The following is a 13,573-nucleotide window of genomic DNA, read 5'->3' on the forward strand; positions in this document are numbered from 1 at the left end:
CCCAAAGGACCCTTTTCCCTTGCCATGCATTGACTAGATAGTAGATTCAACTGCTTGCTCCTACCTGTTGTAGTTCATTGATTCCTACTCTGGCTACAACCAGACCTTGATGGCCGAGGAACACGAGGAAAAAACCGCATGCATTACCCCATGTGGCACATACTGCTTCAAGCGTATGCCTTTCGGGTTGAAGAGTGTTGGTTCAACATTTGCAAGGGGCATCCTAATTGGTTTGGGATGCAACTACACATGAATGTAGTGGCATACATGGATCGCATAGTCATCTAGACTAAGGACACGACCACCCAGATTTAAGATTTAGAAGAAACCTTTGCAAACTTGCGCAAGATCAACTTGAAGCTCAAACCCGAGAAGTGTGTGATTGGAGTCCCGTCTAGCAAGCTCCTTGGGTTCTTCGTATCATGGCATGGTATAGAAGCCAATCCTGCCAAGATTGATACAATCGAGAGGATAGAGGCTCCAAAGTGCGTCAAGGACGTATGACACTTGACATGATGCATCGCCGCCCTCAACAGGTTCATTTCCAAGTCTGCAGAACGCACCCTGCCATTTTGCGAAATCTCGGAAAAGGCAGGCCCAATGAAATGGACTCCAGAAGCAAAGGCTGCGCTTTAATATTTGAAAAAGTTCCTATCCTCGGCAAAACTATTAATGCTATACCTGACGGCAAGTAATCAATTGGACCCTGCTACACTCGTGGTTGAAAGAGAAGCTACAAAAGAGGAGGCGGCAACCCCTGAGATAGAAATCGGCAAGCCAAATTATACTCCAGCAAGCTAAGGAGACGACAAGATAGTCATTGTGTGAGAAGTAGAAAACAGGTTGTGTAGAAGAAGAAAATGGTGCAGCGACCAGTTTACTTTGTCAGCTCCCTCCTATAGGAGCTAGGTCAAGGTACTCTTGAGTGCAAAATATGATTTTCGGCCTTCTCATGGCCTCCCCGGAAGCTGCGCCATTGCTTCCAAGCAATCCACATAACTATCATCACACGCTTTCCATTGCAACGCATCTTGGCAAATACAGAGGGAACTCGCAGGATTGTTGAGTGGGCGTTGGAGCTCGCAAGCTATGACCTAAGCTTTGAAAGCACGACAACCATACAGAGTAGGTCCTTGTAAGAATTCATCATCGAATGGACTCCAGCACAAAACAAAGAAACTCCGGAAACAATCTTCCTCGGCTGCGAAGCGCCTTAGGAATGGATCATGTACTTTGACGGGGCTTTCTCGTTGCAAGGCACCGGTGCCGAAGTGCTACTCGTCACACCGACCGGAGAGCACCTCAACTATGTTATCTATATGCACTTTCCCCGGGAGTTATAGACAAACAACACGGCAGAATATGAGAGACTCCTTGCTAGACTTCCAATAGGAGATGAGCTTAGCATCAAAGAGTTGATAGTTCGGGGGCATTTACAACTAGTTGTGGATCCCTTTGATGGAGGCCTACGTAGATGAAGTGACTAAGTTGGAAGAGTGTTTATATTGCCTACAGACAGAACATGTTCCGCATGCATAAAACATAATTGTCTGTGACCTGTCGAAACAAGCTGCTCAGAAGTTGCGTGTGGAGCAAGGTACTTTTGTACTCCGACTAACTCAGCCATCCATTGCCCAATCAGATCGGGAAGCGAAGAAGAGAAATATCAGTTTCGACAACTACCATCCCACAGAGAAACCAGCCACCACAAAGAAGGTTGTCGGGATCAACAAGAGGAATGCCGGTGAGCCGTAGGCTCCGGTAGACCCAGTTGTCCTTGTCGTCAAAGCAAGCGCTCGCGCGGCGGAAGAGATGCCTTTAGTCCTTGGACTCGAGCACCATACTCCAGCAAGGATGATGAGGACATGACTACCTTCGATATTATCAGAATCATTGCATATGTGTATTTATTTGAGGTGATTTATGTTAAAAGTCGTGCAATAATTTATTTCCGGAACAAAAATACTTCACGTGTTTTTATTTTATGCCTAAATGCAGAATGGCCGAACACTTGTATGAACCTCGTGTGATGACAATGGAATAGGAAATTGTTGGGTGTTATTCAAGATCTCCTCTCATGTCAAAGGAAATAATTAGTTGATGTTCAAGAAGTTCTCTCACGTCACTTTTAGCCCAAGATATGATAGAGGCCAAGTCTCTCACGTTCTAGACTCAGATTCGGACTACACATACATACCTGTACCAAAACGCCAACTACTTTTACATACGGACTTCGAATTGGGTGATACTTTTTGGGATGCAATGTAGATTTTATGTGCTTTCTAGCCCGATTTGATTGACCATCAAAGTCGTCTGGATCATGGAGATATCGAGCAAACAATATGATGTTGCACCAGAATCCGAGTGAAACAACAAGTCCAAATGTCTTGCATCACATCCACTTGGGACCATAGGCGTTGTACGACCTAGGGTTAGTTTTAGGGTGCGTTGGGATGTCCTCCCACCTCCTTGGCCGTCAACCCTTGCTCCTTGTACGACCTAGGGTTAGTTTTAGGGTGCCTTGGGATGTCCTCCCACCTCCTTGGTCGTCAACCCTTGCTCCTATATAAGTAGATCAACCTACTAGCTTTTTGTTTAGTTAAAAGTTAGCCATTGGAACTTCGTGTACTTTGTTTGTCTCCAACGACAAGACTAAGACCGCTTTCGGATCCCCACCCTTATCAATACTTCATCTATATTCGCAATATTCAGTTTGCAATAACATATTCTTGCTTGTTCTTCAATTGCTTGCAGGAATATACCTTCGTGGTGAGGTAGATCGTGCTCCGGCGTGGTCAATAACCTCTTGGAGATTGGTTTAGCGATTGCTAAGGCGCAACATCGTGCACGTTAGTAGTCGAATCGTCAAAGTCGTCTCCACCAAATAGATAGAAACCTTCTAATTGAAAGATCGGACACCCTAGCATCTATCAAGTGGTATTAGTTTTCAGGTTGCTCGGTGATAATTTCCAGTTATCCCTAGATTAGATTTATTTTTCGTACATATTACCCAAGAAAAAACCACAAAAAAGAGTTAGATCTAGTCATCCTTTGTCCAAACCAGTCTGAGCCTTTGCAATTTTCTTTTTAGTGTTGGCAGAGTTGAATTATCGGTTGCATCGTCGTGTCAAGTTGCTGGTCTTAGCGTCTAGTCTTTTAGAGTTTCGAGTTCTGTTCACAAGTTGTCACGCCGCCACCGCACCATCTCTTCCGTTGCTTCCATATACCACCACCATGCCTCCGTCATCCCTTCCGTTGTCACCCACCAGTATCCATCAATTTCCACCATTCGCATCTACGCTTGATGCAATATGTACCTTATCTGATTTGTTGGATAGAAGAGAAAAAAGTGAGAGCAAAAAAAAGAAATAAAAAAGTGAGAAAAAATAGAGAGAAAAAGTATGAAATAGTGAGAGACAAAAAGATAGAAGAGAAAAAATAACAAACTTTGGATCTACCTCGATTCAATCTCATAACTGAATTCGGATTGGAATATGTTTTGCGTAGTGTTTAGTAAAACAGACATATCTTTCTCATAAGAACTCCTTTTTCGCTCCACAAGTACCCAAGTCGAGCTAACGACGAGGCGTGTCTGAATAGTTCATCAACCTAGTCCATTACCAAATCGGCTTCTAAATAGTACTTTTTTCCCTCCCATGATCACGAACGCAATTTGTCAATAATTTTCAGGTCTGTTCCAAAAAAATTGACTCCTCATACGAAATCAGAATTGAGTGATTCTTTTTTGCATTGACAAGCTTGGGTCAGTGGCAATCCTGAGAAAAATATCAGAAATTTGTCGTAATATTTTACGGAGGAAAATTGCAAAGAGAGTCTTGGTATATCATGCTTAGCGGTCATTTATCATCATTATCTCTAATTCCATTGTAATCTTCACTTGTATCTTGCTATTTAGTGTAGGAATTATGCCCTAGAGGAAATGATAAATAAGTTATTATTATAATTCATGTATCAAGATAATCGTTTATTATCCATGCTATAGTTGTATTAAATGAAGACGTAGATACATGTGTGGATACATAGACAAAACACTGTCCCTAGCAAGCCTCTAGTTGGCTAGCCAGTTGATCAAGGATAGTCTGGGTCTTCTGACTATATACAAGGTGTTGTTGCTTGATAACTGGATCACATCATTGGGAGAATCATGTGATGGACTAGACCCAAACTAATAGACGTAGCATGTTGATCGTGTCATTTTGTTGCTACTATTTTCTGCGTGTCAAATATTTATTCCTATGATCATGAGATCATATAACCCACCGACACCGGAGGAATACTTTGTGTGTACAAACGTCACAACGTAACTGGGTGGCTATAAAGATGCTCTACAGGTATCTCCGAAGGTGTCCGTTGAGTTAGTATGGATCAAGACTGGGATTTGTCACTCCGTATGACGGAGAGGTATCTCGGGGCCCACTCGGTAATACAACATCACACACAAGCCTTGCAAGCAATGTGACTTAGTGTAAGTTGTGGGATCTTGTATTACAAAATGAGTAAAGAGACTTTCCGTAAACGAGATTGAAATAGGTATGCGGATACTGACGATCGAATCTCGGGCAAGTAACATACCGAAGGACAAAGGGAATGACATACGGGATTATATGAATCCTTGGCACTGAGGTTCAAACGATAAGATCTTCGAAGAATATGTAGGATGCAATATGGGCATCCAGGTCCCGCTATTGGATATTGACCAAGGAGTCCCTCGGGTCATGTCTGCATAGTTCTCGAACCCGCAGGGTCTGCGCACTTAAGGTTCGACGTTGTTTTATGCGTATTTGAGTTATGTGGTTGGTTACCGAATGTTGTTCGGAGTCCCGGATGAGATCACGGATGTTACAAGGGTTACCGGAATGGTCCAACGAAGATTGATATATAGGATGACCTCATTTGATTACCGGAAGGTTTTCAGAATTACCGGGAATGACGAATGGGTTCCGGATGTTCACCGGGGGGGGCAGCCCACCCCGGGGAAGCCCATAGGTCTTAGGGGTGCCGCACCAGCCCTTATTGGGCTGGTGGGCAACCCCAGGGAGACCCTGCGCAGGGAAATAAGAAAATCAAAGAGAAAGAAAAAAAAAGGGGAAAGTGGGAAGGAAGGGAAGGACTCCACCTTCCAATCCTAGTTGGACTAGGATTGGAGGAGGTCTCCTCCTCCCCCGTTCGTACGAACCCTTAGGGGCTCCTTGAGCCCCAAGGCAAGGCCCCTCCCCTCCCACCTATATATACGGAGGTTTTAGGGCTGATTTGAGACAACTTTTCCACGGCAGCCCGACCACATACCTCCACGGTTTTTCCTCTAGATCGTGTTTCTGCGGAACTCGGGCGGAGCCCTCCTGGGATTAGATCACCACCAACCTCCGGAGCGCCGTCACGCTGCCGGAGAACTCATCTACCTCTCCGTCTCTCTTGCTGGATCAAGAAGGACGATACCATCGTCGAGCTGTATGTGTGCTGAACGCGGAGGTGTCGTCAGTTCGACACTAGATCGGAGCGGATCGTAGGACGGATCGCGGGACGGTTCATGGGACGGTTCGCGGGGCGGATTGACGGACGTGAGGACGTTCCACTACATCAACCGCGTTTATTAACGCTTCTGCTATGCAATCGACAAGGGTACGTTGATCTGAAATCCCCCTCGTAGATGGACATGACCATGATAGGTCTTCGTGCGCGTTGGAAATTTTTTGTTTCCTATGCGACATTCCCCAACAGTGGCATCATGAGCTAGGTTCATGCATAGATGTCTTCTCGAGTAGAACACAAAAGTTTTTGTGGGCGGTGATGTGCGATTTGCTGCCCTCCTTAGTCTTTTCTTGATTCCGCGATATTGTTGGATCGAAGCGGCTAGGACCGACATTACTCATATGCTTACGAGAGACTGGTTTCATCGCTACGAGCAACTCCGTTGCTCAAAGATGACTGGCGAGTGTCGGTTTCTCCAACTTTAGTTGAATCAAATTTGACCGAGGAGGTCCTTGGATGAGGTTAAATAGCAATTCATATATCTCCATTGTGGTGTTTGTCTAAGTAAGATGCGATCCTACTAGATACCCATGATCACCACGTAAAACATGCAACAACAATTAGAGGACGTCTAACTTGTTTTTGCAAGTTATGCTTGTGATGTGATATGGCCAACAATGTGATGTGATATATTGGATGTATGAGATGATCATGTTGTAATAGTTAATATCGACTCGCATGTCGATGGTACGGCAACCGGCAGGAGCCATAGGGTTGTCTTTAAACTAACGTTTGTGCTTGGAGATGCGTTTACTATATTGCTAGGATGTAGCTTTAGTAGTAATAGCATGAGTAGCACGACAACCCCGATGGCAACACGTTGATGGAGATCATGGTGTGGTGCCGGTGACAAAGAAGATCGTGCCGGTGCTTTGGTGATGGAGATCAAGAAGCATGTGATGATGGCCATATCATGTCACTTATGAATTGCATGTGATGTTAATCCTTTCTTGCACATTATTTTCCTTAGAACGACGGTAGAATTATGAGGTGATCTCTCACTAAAATTTCAAGACGAAATTGTGTTCTCCCCGACTGTGCATCGTTGCTACAGTTCGTCGTTTCGAGACAACACGTGATGATCGGGTGTGATAGACTCAACGTTCACATATAATGAGTGCAAAATAGTTGCACACGCGGAACACTCGGGTTAAGCTTGACGAGCCTAGCATGTGCAAACATGGCCTCGGAACACATGAGACCGAAAGGTCGATCATGAATCATATAGTTGATATGATTAGCATAGGGATGCTTACCACTAAAACTATCCTCAACTCACGTGATGATCGGACTTGAGCTAGTGGAATTGGATCATGAACCACTCAAATGACTAGAGAGATGTACTTTTTCAGTGGGAGTTTAGCAAGTAATTTGATTAAGTTAAACTCCAGTTATCTTGAACAAAGTCTAAGTCCACTTTATATATATTTTTGTTGTAGATCATGGCTCACGCGACAGTCACCCTGAATTTTAATACGTTCCTAGAGAAAGCTAAGTTGAAAGATGATGGAAGCAACTTTGTAGACTGCGCTCGTAATCTTAAGTTGCTCCTGCAAGATGGGAAGAAGGATTATGTCCTTAATGCAGCGCTAGGAGATGAACCACCCGCTACGGCTGACCAAGATGTTAAGAGCGCTTGGTTGACAAGTAAGGAGGACTACTCAGTAGTTCATGTGCAGTCTTGTATGGCTTAGAGCTGGGACTTCAACGTCGCTTCGAGCGTCATGGAGCATATGAGATGTTCCAGGAGTTGAAGTTTATCTTTCACAAGAAAGCCCGGATCGAGAGGTGTGAGGCCTCCGATAAGTTCTATGCTTGCAAGATGGAGGAGAATTCGTCTGTCAGTGAACATGTGCTCAAAATGTCTGGTACTCAAACCATCTAGCTGAGCTGGGGATTGAACTGCCGCAAGAAGCTATCACTGATAGAATCCTTCAATCACTACCACCAAGCTATAAGGGCTTTGTGTTGAACTACAATATTCAAGGGATGAACAAGTTACCCGGCGAGTTGTTTGCGCTGCTGAAAGTCACAGAGTCAGAACTCCGTAAAGAGCATCAAGTGTTGATGGTGAATAAGACCACTAGTTTCAAGAGAAATGGCAAAGGAAAGAAGGGTAATTCAAAGAAGAGCGGCAAGCTTGTTGCCAATCCGACGAAGAAACCCAAAGCTGGACCTAAGCCTGAAACGGAGTGCTATTATTGCAAGGGTATGGGTCACTGGAAGCGCAACTGCCCCAAGAATCTGGCTGATAAGAAGGCGGCCAAAGAAAAATCAGGTTTATTTGATATACTTGTTATTGATGTGTACTTAACCAGCTCTCAAGGTAGTGCTTGGGTATTCGATACCGGTTCTGTTGCTCATATTTGCAACTCGAAACAAGAACTGCGGAATAAGTGAAGGCTGGCCAAGGATGAAGTGATGATGCGCGTGGGAAATGGTTCCAAGGTTGATGCAATCGCCGTCGGCACAGTTTCACTTCAGTTACCATCAGGATTAGTTATGAACTTAAATAATTGTTATTTAGTGCCTGTGTTAAGCAGGAACATTATATCTGGATGTTGTTTATTGCGAGACGGTTACTCGTTTATGTCAGAGAATAATGGTTGTTCTATTTCTATGAGTAATATCTTTTATGGTCATGCACCCAATGTGAGAGGGTTGTTCATATTGAATCTTGATAGTGATAATACACATATACATAACATTGAGACCAAAAGAGTTAGAGTTAACAATGATAGCACCATGTTTTTGTGGCACTGCCGCTTAGGTTATATTGGTGTAAAGCGCATGAAGAAACTCGATACCGATGGACTTTTGGAGTCACTTGACTTTGATTCACTTGACACGTGTGAATCATGCCTCATGGGCAATATGACTAAAACTCCATTCTCCGGAACATTGGAGCGTGCAAGTGACTTGTTGGAAATCATACATACCGATGTGTGTGGTCCGATGAGCGTGGAGGCACGCGGCGGATATCGTTATTTCCTCACCTTCACTGACGATTTGAGTAGATATGGTTATGTCTACTTGCTGAAGCACAAGTCTGAAACATTTGAAAAGTTCAAGAAATTTTAGAGTGAAGTTGAAAATCATCGTAAAAAGAAGATCAAATTCCTAAGGTCTGATCGTGGGGGTGAACATCTGAGTTTCGAGTTTGGTGCTCACTTAAGACAATGTGGAATTGTTTCACAGTTGACACCGCCTGGAAGACCACAACGTAATGGTGTGTCCGAACATCGTAATCGTACTTTATTAGAGATGGTGTGATCTATGATGTCTCTTACTGATTTGCCGTTATCGTTTTGGGGTTATGCATTAGAAATAGCTGCATTCGCTTTAAATAGGTGTCGGGACCCCGATCCTAAGCCATAGGAATCCAGCTTGTAACACATCGCATCCCTTTGTGGTCTCACGCACGGTTAACTCCACGGCTATAGCCTTACCTTAGCCGGGACCGTTTGCCTCTTTTGACTCACGTATGCGATAGTGTCGCTAGCAATCCAATGTCAAAGAACCCGGATCGACATGTCTAGTCATAAGCCAAAGTGGCAGTACCGCACAAGGACAGGCATCCATGACCCAACAAAGCAGGTGTCGGTCATCAACGAATGTAGACGAGTCGTAGCAGGCTACAAGGACTCCATTACATTGCGTGACATTTCCCCAAAGGGGACAGACAGAGCAGCTAAGAAGGACACATGCCGGTCAACCAATGTGTCCGGAGCAGTAGCGAACTACCAAGGCTCGTTGGATCACAAAGGGGCATTTCCTTGTAAGGAGTGCTACTAAAGTTCACGACTAGGTAATCGAAGCCCATACATATCAAGTACGACACACGTATGCATGGCATACCGATATGTATAGATACATCGATGGCATCACAACATAACCATAAACATACAACCTTTATTTAAGAGGCTCGGGAGAGCCACACACATAATATTACACATTAAGGGTCTCACGACCCATAATGGCAGTCATACAAATACAAGCCAGGGAGAGTTATAAACTGTCTGGGTACAGACAGGGCAACTAGAAGGCACATGGCCTTACTATACTACAGAGCCGACGTAGGGCCAGATCGTAGCTGGGACACCAGCTACTCGTCGTCGTCGATGTCTACGAAGAACCCTCCATTAGGGTCATTAGCAACCTCTGCAATATTTATTAAGCAAACATGAGTACGAAGGTACTCAACAAGACTTTAGGATGGCTAACTACTCATGCAAGGTATCAAAAGGTATTGTGGGGTTTCATGCGGGAAGCCAACATTTGACTCGTGGCTAGACAACTTGCATTTTGAAATTAGTTTTGACAACTTGATTTCTCGCACACGAGTCCACTAACACCACAACAATACACTATCGTGGAATCATTCCGTCTCCATACGGAAAATGCCGTCCACGACACTGACGCTTATCTTGACAATTTTATGAGTAGCCATTGAAGTTATCTATGAACAACATATGTCTCCAAGTAGTCCATATCCGCGGACGCGGCTATTCGAATAGATCATAACCCTGCAGGGGTGTATTTCGTCACAAACGCTCTCGCCACTTATCGCTATGTGCACGTCATGCACCTCGGCAACGTTCAAGCGGAAGCCCAGCGAGGGAGTCGGCCACAACCGTTAACCACACTAGTACCTAGTCCAGGTTTATCGCCTATGTGAGAGTAACCCGTACGGAAGTCCGGCTGAGGTTTCAGCCACGGCCTCAAACGATGTGCGCAGGGTTCCCAAGCCCACCATCCAGGTGCCACTTGGTACACTGTGCCACTGCCTACCGCATCACGGCCCACCTCTCAGGTCAGCACCATGCACGGCCTCCAGCATTACTATAAACACTAGAAACTACTTGCAACTCCTGGACCGGGTACTACGCGATTAATAGGCCGAGCGGGGTCATATTTCAGGGCCCAGCATGTGGTAGTATCTAGTCTTGGAATACATACACGGAACTCAGTTCCTAAGGACGGTTCCAATGAAACAACCCGCCATGTACTCCTACACAGCCTTTCACCGGTACCTTTACCAACTCAAGTTCAACACACAACCTTTGCCTACCGAACACATTCCACATTTCTGTTCATCTCCCAGATGACAGACCATACACAACTCTAAGCATAGCATGCATAGCAGGATAAGGCACATCATATCTCAAACAACTACCAGGTATGCTAGGTTGCAAGGTTTGGCTATTTACGATGACAAGGTTACGTCATGCAAAGGAAGTGGGTTCAACTATCGTGGCAAAATCAGTTGAAGCATTTGATCTTAAATGCAATAAATAGGTGCAGGAGGAAGAACATGGGAATTATCGGGATGATCAAAAGGGTTGCTTGCCTTATTGCTCAGAGGAGGAACGATATCCGTCAGACGGATATTCGGTGGAATCCGGGGGTGCGGAGCCTACCGAAATGAATGGCAACATTCAATAACAATCATATGCACTCAAAATGATGCATGAGCATGGCATGAGAATGCAAGGTGATAAGTTATTATTTTCAACATGTATTAGGTTTAGAGTTGATTTGAATCACATTCGAACAGCAATTCAAACGGGGTATTCTCGGATACCGGTTTAATTGATTCGACCTGATGCTCAGATCAACTTGATGTTAACATGCATGAAATGTCATGTTATGGTACTGATTTGTAATTAGGACAGTGGTGAACATTGTATATATAATGAAATTTGAATACTTTTGCAAATTCCATTTAAAAAGTGATTATAAGAATTGAGTTATTCCTTATTCCACAATTTAGGGTTCTGTAGCTTTTTTAAACATGGTTGAAAATAGCATGATCAGAATCCTTGAATTTTTCTGATACTTTTTCATATATAAATTATTTTCATTGGAGTTACAGATTAATTTCTATGATTTTTACAATTTTTAGCAATTTCCTGAATTAGTTTTATACTGGAAATTCTATTTATTGCATCAGACTGACGTCAGCAGGTCAGCCGACCTGTTCAGGTCAAACCTGACAGGGGGGCCCCACTGGTCAACCTCTGTGGGACTAATCCTGCACTGACCAGCCCTAACTGAGGTTTGACTTGGCCTTGGGCCCACTTGTCAGCGAGTGATTAGGTGCTGAGCTGCTGGGTTAGCTTTGCCACGTCGACATCCACCGGCGGCGAGGTCGTCCTCGCCGGCGGGGAGCCTCCGGCGACCACCAGGACGACGAAGGGGCTCGGAAACGGCGCACAGGGGGCCAAATGCTGCGCGGAGAGCACCAGAGGAACGACGCGTCTCCCGCAGCTTCATTTCTGCACTTAGCCGAGGCTGATCTGGCCGGAGATGACGCCGGCGACGAGCTTGGCGGCGGCCAAGGCTCGGGCGTCATCAGGGTCTTTGAATCAGAGGGATCTACGCTTGGTTCTTAGCTGCTACAGCATCTACGCGTCGACCTGGAGCTGCTGGTGCCCTCGGAAGGACGAGCTGATCATCGGAGGGCCACCGGCAACGAGCGGCAGCGGCGGTCCTCGTCGGGCTTCGGTGAAACTAGAGCTAGAGGAGGGGATCGACGGGAAAAACTTAGGGGAAACGACCGCATGCTCACGGGGAGTGCAGAGCAGAGCTTAGACGGCTCGGGGAAGGCCTGGGGGCGACAAATCGACGGGAGAGGTCCGGCGGCCGGAGGTGGAAGACGACGGCGTTGCGGGCGTTGCAGGGCTCGAGGAAGCTTCGGCTTCTGCAGAGATGACCAAGGCAACGAGGCGGAGCTAATGGCGTGCTCTAGGAGGGAATCCTATGGCTAGGGGCACGGGCAGCTCGAGCTCGAGCTCGGCTCTAATGGCGACAGCAAGGAGGAGGAGGAGATCCGGGAGGAGGAAGAGAACCGAGGCGGGGAATGGATAGGGGAGGCCCTGGGGAGCTTATCCCCGTCGTCACCAGCGCGAGGCGGTGGCCAGGCAGGCACGCAGGTGCGTGGCCGCGCCGGAGGGGGCGGCGGCCACCTCCTGCTGCCTACTACCGCGAGGGAGGGGACGAGCCAGGGATGGGCCGGGCCAGGCTTAGGCGACAGGTAAGGTTTTTCCATTTTTTTCTGTTTTTGTTTTTTCTGTTTTTCTAATTATTGTTTTGCTAATTAATTCAGCTCCAAAACAATAAGTAAAACTATTTTAGACCTCGTGAAATATTTGTTATAATATCCCCAACCATTTCCAAGGTTTTCAACATTTTTGGAAATTTATAGTTTCTGATTTTTGAAACCAGTAGCCTTTTTCATTTATTCAAAAAGCTTAAAGTGTCAAGAAAATAGTTTTCTCCAATGCTCATTTACTTTCATGATTTATCAGAAAGTTTGAACATTTCTTGAGGCCATTTTGGGTTCATTGATTTTGAACTAGTTTGAGATTTCCTTTAATTGAAATGGTGGCTAGGGTTTTGAGTTTTTCCTTTGCCACTTTGTTGTTTTTGTTGAAACTTCTTAGATGCTAATGCAAAGAAGGCATGAGCACAATGCTATCTTTCTTAAGGGTTAGGGATGTGACAACTCACCCCCACTCAAAAGAATCTCGTCCCGAGATTTAGAAGTCGTCGGGAATAACGCAGGATACTCAAGTCGGAGACGATCCTCTCTTTCCCAAGTTGCCTCCTTTTCAGAATGATTTGACCAATGAACTTTAAGAAACTTGAGGTTTCAACGTCGACTGGTACGCTCAGCTTGATCAAGAATACGCACGGGGTATTCTTGGTAAGAAAGGTTATCTTGGAGATCAAGCGTTTCGTGGTCCACTTCACGAATAGGATCCGAGAAGCAACGCCTGAGTTGCGAGACGTGGAAAACATCATGAACCTTGGAAAGATGCGAAGGAAGTTCCAACTGGTAGGCAACTTCTCCTCGTTTGGCAAGAATGCGAAAAGGACCAATGTAACGAGGAGCCAATTTTCCCTTGATACCGAATCGATGGGTACCCCTCAAAGTTGTAACCCGAAGGTAAGCCTTCTCGTCAACTTCAAAGGTCACAGCCTTATGATGACGATCATATTGGCTCTTTTGACGAGACTG

This window comes from Hordeum vulgare, chromosome 4H (assembly GCF_904849725.1).
Source record: "Hordeum vulgare subsp. vulgare chromosome 4H, MorexV3_pseudomolecules_assembly, whole genome shotgun sequence".
NCBI classification, from domain to species: domain Eukaryota; kingdom Viridiplantae; phylum Streptophyta; class Magnoliopsida; order Poales; family Poaceae; genus Hordeum; species Hordeum vulgare.